Source organism: Gossypium arboreum, chromosome 10, assembly GCF_025698485.1.
Source record: "Gossypium arboreum isolate Shixiya-1 chromosome 10, ASM2569848v2, whole genome shotgun sequence".
NCBI classification, from domain to species: Eukaryota; Viridiplantae; Streptophyta; class Magnoliopsida; order Malvales; family Malvaceae; genus Gossypium; species Gossypium arboreum.
In genome coordinates, this window is record NC_069079.1 from 96931873 (window position 1) to 96937478 (window position 5606).

Here is a 5606-nt window from a genome sequence, read left to right on the forward strand (position 1 = left end):
TGGGTTAAGCTTAAGTGCCTTAATCATTTTGACATATCAAATCAAATGGTGTGGTCTTGACATGCAAAATCAAGCAAGTTCTAGAATAACAGTTCGATACTGACCCACTCAAAGCAATAATAAAAGTGAGCATGAGAGAATTAATAGATGCTCAAAAGGCTTAAAAAAGCTCACAAAAATTATGGCTTTTTGATGCTTGAAACTTATGAATTCTAACTCAAAGTAATACCTAAACTTCGAGGAAACAACCTAAAATTTTAAATTCTTAAAAATCAACTTATCATGCTTGATTCTCTAATGTCTTAAAGTTTAAACAATCAATGCATAAATGCCTATGTTTTAATTCAAGATATATCAATCAAAATCATAAATCAATCAAAATTTATCGTAAATATGATACGAGAGCTTTTCAAGAGAATAAGGCAGTCATTTAGGGATTTTTCTGATAATGAAATGAATACCCCCCACACTTAAGATGTACATTGTCCTCAATGTACAAAGATAGATATTTTGACAAAGGTAAGTGTAAGTTCATAAGATAGGGAGAAAAGTGAAATTTCCTAAGTGATGAATGAATTCCCTTGAACTGGAGTTTCGAAGAATAATCAGCATAAGGGTGGAGGAGGATACTCCGGTAGTGGTAGAGGTTCATTAGTCCATAAGTCCTGCACGAAAAGAATATTATATCTGAAGTTGGTTATAGTCGTGGTTGAGCAGGACATGAGAACCTTTCCCAATGGAGTTTCAAGTCCCTGAGTAATAGTGAGCTTTGGAGCTTTTTATAACTATGATAGCATTAGGAAGTCTTTTAGAAAATATATAAGGAAGAATGATTACTCAGTAGGAAATAGCTGGAATTCAAAATTGTTAAATAAAAAATATAAATCCTAATAAAAATAAGATGAAAGAAAAATAAAAAGTAGTCTTAAAATAAAATAAAAGTAAAAACATAAAATAATAAAGGAAAGTTTTTAAACATCTTCATCGCTAGATGGCTCACGAGGTGGGGGTAGAGATGAGATGTGGAGGTGCTGACAGATCTGCTGTAGAGTAGCATCAATGTTGTCAAATTGTTGAAAACACTGCTGCTCGAATCGAGTAAGGCGATCAAAAATGTCAGCATATGAAGCTGCCCCATGAACTAGACGAGAGAGTGGTGGCGGCTGAGACGGTGGGTCCTCGTGCTGTACGAGAACATCATCAGTAATGTCCTCGGGGGCCTCCTCCTCAGTAGATTGGGTGAGACGATATTGAGGAAGGTAGGTTCCTCAGTGCTTTTCGATCATCCTCATGCTTAGCATGCTCGAGATGCCTTGTGGAGACATTTGACCAATGAGGTTCAAGGATGATTCCTAGGCCGCAGTGGTGAGGAGCCCAAAATGTTGAGCCAATCGAGTAACATAGGGGCCAATGGAGATGACCCCCTTCCTATGCCGCTCCGTCTGGTGTTGAATGGCGAGGGCAATAAAATAGGCAAGGTCGATGACGTGCCCGTACGACATACACCATAGAAAGTAGGCATCGTGAGTGTTGACGACACCATTGCTCTCTCACCTTCCTGTTAATGTGTGAGGCAAAATGGCGTATAGGTACCTTAGATATGGAGGGAGAGCCGATACCTTGGAGCGGCTAGGATTATAGGTGGCTGAACCTGGTACTAGTGCGTCCCAGCACCGTGAAGGAGAATGATGGATATGGCAGTTGAGAGTATCTAAGTCATTCTCCTCCTTGAATTCCTCTGTATATAAGCCCAGTGCAGTACCAAATTCTGGGATGCTGAGCTAGCGGACTAATCTGCCTAGGCAAAATTGTACCGTGCAGGGATTATCGTAGTTCATCATTACGGTCTGAAGATGAAATGTTGAGCATAGTTCCATCGTGAGCTCGAGATATGTTGGCTGGATGATCCCAAAGAAAATCTCCCAAGGATCGGTAGTTAGGAAGACCCGAATTGCATCATAATCGAACTTGTTCTCTGCGAGCCGGTCGATCAAATGACACGCAATTAGAGTCGTCAGCCCAAGTATTTGGAAATGTTCTTCTTGGGGCCCAATAGGGAATTGCTGGAAAGGGTGGCGAATTTCTACGGTAGGACCCGAAGAAGATGACACTCCCTTCCTTTTCTTTGAAGCAGGGATAGCAGTTTTCTTTCCTCGTAAAGACGACATGGTAACCCTGCAAGCAAAACCATTATTTTGTCGTGAGGAATGTTCAAGGTAAAACGAAAGCAAATCCAAAAAGGTAGAAGTCATAAATTAGAATTAATAATCTCAGTCACAACTACTAGCAACTTAATCAAAAACAATTTGATAACATAATTTCGTGACATTAGCATGGTAATAACATGAGAATGAGCATAGTAATGGCATGGCTATGATAAGAGAATGAGGCCTTCTTAATAACACGGTTCAACATGCAATGTATACTAAGTAACCTATGAATGAAAATTAAATGATAGAATAATGAGCAAAAATGAAAATAGTACAAGAAAACAGAAGATATTTTGATAATAAGCATTAGAAATAAGTAAAATAGTAGTGAAAAAAGTAAACAAACGCTAAGGGAGAGAGATTGGGCGTCAAAAATGGAGAGGGAAGCGGCGCACGGGCGTGGAAGGGAGGGAGTGTGGACTTGTAGTGGCTAGGGTTAGGGTTTATGGGTAAAGAAGACAATGGATAGTGCAGCCTATTTATAGATTTTGTGGCACACGGCCAGGGAACACGCCCGTGTTCCCCAACTTTTACCTGTGTGACTCGTAAATTTTGAATTTGGGCGCATCTGACATTTTGTCCACGCCTATGTCCCTTGGGCGTATGGGTCCACACGGCCGTGTCGCACGACTATGTCTGGCTTCGTTCGCTTCTGCCACGCCCGTGTATGTAGGCCCACACCCGTGTTAATTTAACAGGTTTGCCCAAGGTTGCTTGGCACGGGTGTGTCGCACGCCCGTGTTAATTTGACAGGTTCGACCATGGGTTCAAGGCACGGACGTGTAGCATGCCCGTGCTGTTTTGGCAGGTTCACCCACGGCCATGTCGCACGGCCGTGGTGATTTATCGTAGCCCGTGTTGGGGAAATCTTTGCCTGTTTCCACACAATCATAAGGATGCCCGTGTGCTTGGCCGTGTCTGTGTGGTAAACATGTATTCAAGAGCTCTGTTAGTAAGTTAGCTGTTAAACACTAAAATTGAAAGAAGTTAATACAGTTAGTGTCAGGTTGCCTCCCGAGAAGTGCTTAATTATAGTCTAACCTCGACTTACCTCTCCATTGAATGGTCATGGTGTTTCGAGGAGTTTATACTCCTCATTCCTGTTATCATTCTCATCAAAATAAGGTTTTAGACGGGTGTTGCTTACCTTAAAAGTGCTGAACTTGGGATGACTTACCTCAACTGTACCGAATGGGAAAATGCTAAGTACCGTAAGAGGGATTTCTTCATTCGGTTTGGTTTTGACAATGTGAGGATCTGCGACATCTAATAATACTTTATCTCCAACCTTAAGTTGATTTGGGAAGGTATTGAGCTCGTTCTGGCGTAGTTTTGGTTTATCGTGTGTTCTCAGTTTATGCGTTCGCCATTCATCTAGCTCCTCGATTTGTAGCCTTCGATCTTCATGAATAGGTCCTCTGCTACTACTTGAGAATGGCTCATGTACTTCCTTCAGACTCATTTCCTGCAAAGTAGGTTACACCATATTGTCAGTTTTAGTAGAATGGTTTAGACGATCACCTTCAATTTCTGATGTGTTGCCAGAATTGCGAGCTTGAATGGTGATTGTTTCATCTCCCACACGGAGTGTGAGCTCACCTGTGCCAACATCAATAATCATTTTAGCAGTTGCTAAAAAGGGTCGTCCGAAAATTAAAAGAGTGTTGCTATCCTCCTCTATGTCTAGGACAATGAAGTCAACAGGAAATATAAATTTATCGATTTTAACTAGCACATCTTCAATAATACCCCTAGGAAATTTTATAGTTTTATCCGCTAATTGAATGCTCATCCTAGTCTATTTGGGCTTCCCAATACCTAATTGTTTGAACATTTTGTAGGGCATGACGTTAATACTAGCCCCTAAATCAGCTAATGCATTATTAATATCTAAACTACCAATTAAGCAAGGAATCGTAAAACTCCCTGGATCTTTTCGTTTGTTGGGTAGTTTATTCTGTAGAATAGCTGAGCAAACTGCATTTAGCTCCACATGCGACGTCTCATCCAACTTTTGTTTATTTTCTAAAAGCTCCTTTAAAAATTTCATTGCGTTTAGCATCTGTGATAGAGCTTCAATAAATGGTAAGTTAATATGTAATTTTTTTAAGATTTTAAGGAATTTACCAAATCGTTCATCTGAGCGGTCTTTCCTTGTCGCATTGGGGTACGGCACACGAGGTATATATTCGACATTCACTGATTTGTTTTTATTATGACCTACCTCACATTGATCTCTGCTCACCACAATTTCTTGCTTGGGTTTTGGCTCAGGCTCAACGAATCCTTCTTCATCTTGAACATTAATTGTGTTGAGCTGTTCCCTTGGGGTGGGTTTAGTATTACTTGGCAAGCTACCTTATGGTCATTCGGAGATTAGTTTGGAAAGCTGGCCTATCTGAGTTTCGAGCCCTTGGATCGACGCTTGTTGATTTTTAAGTGTTGTCTCGGTGTTCTGAAAATGGGTTTCTGACACCGAGATAAATTTAGACAGTATCTCTTCCTGTTGATAGGGTGGTTGTTGAAAACCTGGAGGATATTGTAGTCTTTGATTTCCTTGACCGCCCCATGAGAAATTGGGATGTTTCCTCCAACCTGCATTATAAATGGTACTATATGGGTTATTTTGGGATCTAGAGTTATTGTTACCAAAATATTGGACTTGTTCCTCCTCAATGCTAGGGTTGAAGGGTTGATACTCTGTGCATGCTCCTCCTCGATTCGTCTCGCACCTCATTACTAGATGTACCTGAGTAGAACCAAGTAAACCATCAAAAATTTTATTTAGAAGTTGTACCTGGTTTGACAGCATAATAATCGAATCGACGTTAAAAACGCCTGTTGTTTTAGTTGGCTTAGTCCTCATGACTTGCCACTGATAGTTATTCAGTGACATCTCTTCAATAAATTTGTAAGCCTCTTTAGGTGCTGTTGCATCAATCATTTGCCTTGTCGAGGGGTTCACACCATTGTAGAATGTTTGAACTTCCAACCATAAAGGTAATCCATGGTGAGGACACTTTCACAATAGGTCCTTGTATCTCTCCCATGCATCGTAAAGAGTTTCTAAGTCCATCTGCACAAACGAGATAACATTATGTAATTTGGCTGTTTCAGCCGGCGGGAAATATTTTAATAGAAATTTTTCGGTCATTTGTTCCCAAGTAGTAATTGACCCTCGTGGTAACGAGTTCAACCACTGTTTAGCTTTATTCCTCAATGAAAAAGGGAATAATCGAAGACGAATGGCATCGTCAGAAATGCCATTAATTTTAAATGCATTGCAGAATTCCAAGAAATTTTCCAAGTGAGTGTTTGGATCCTTATCCTGCAAACCATCAAACTAAACAAATTACTGTATCATTTGAATAGTGCTAGGTTTTAGTTCAAAATTAT

At 40.3% G+C, this 5606-nt stretch overlaps 1 non-coding gene across 1 annotated transcript; it reads left to right on the forward strand.

Annotated features, from left to right (window-relative positions):
- Positions 1 to 5212: 5212 nt before the first annotated feature.
- Positions 5213 to 5315, forward strand: LOC128282836 (small nucleolar RNA R71). Its single transcript, XR_008273190.1, has one exon. It is a non-coding gene; the product is annotated as a small nucleolar RNA R71 (small nucleolar RNA).
- Positions 5316 to 5606: the final 291 nt, after the last annotated feature.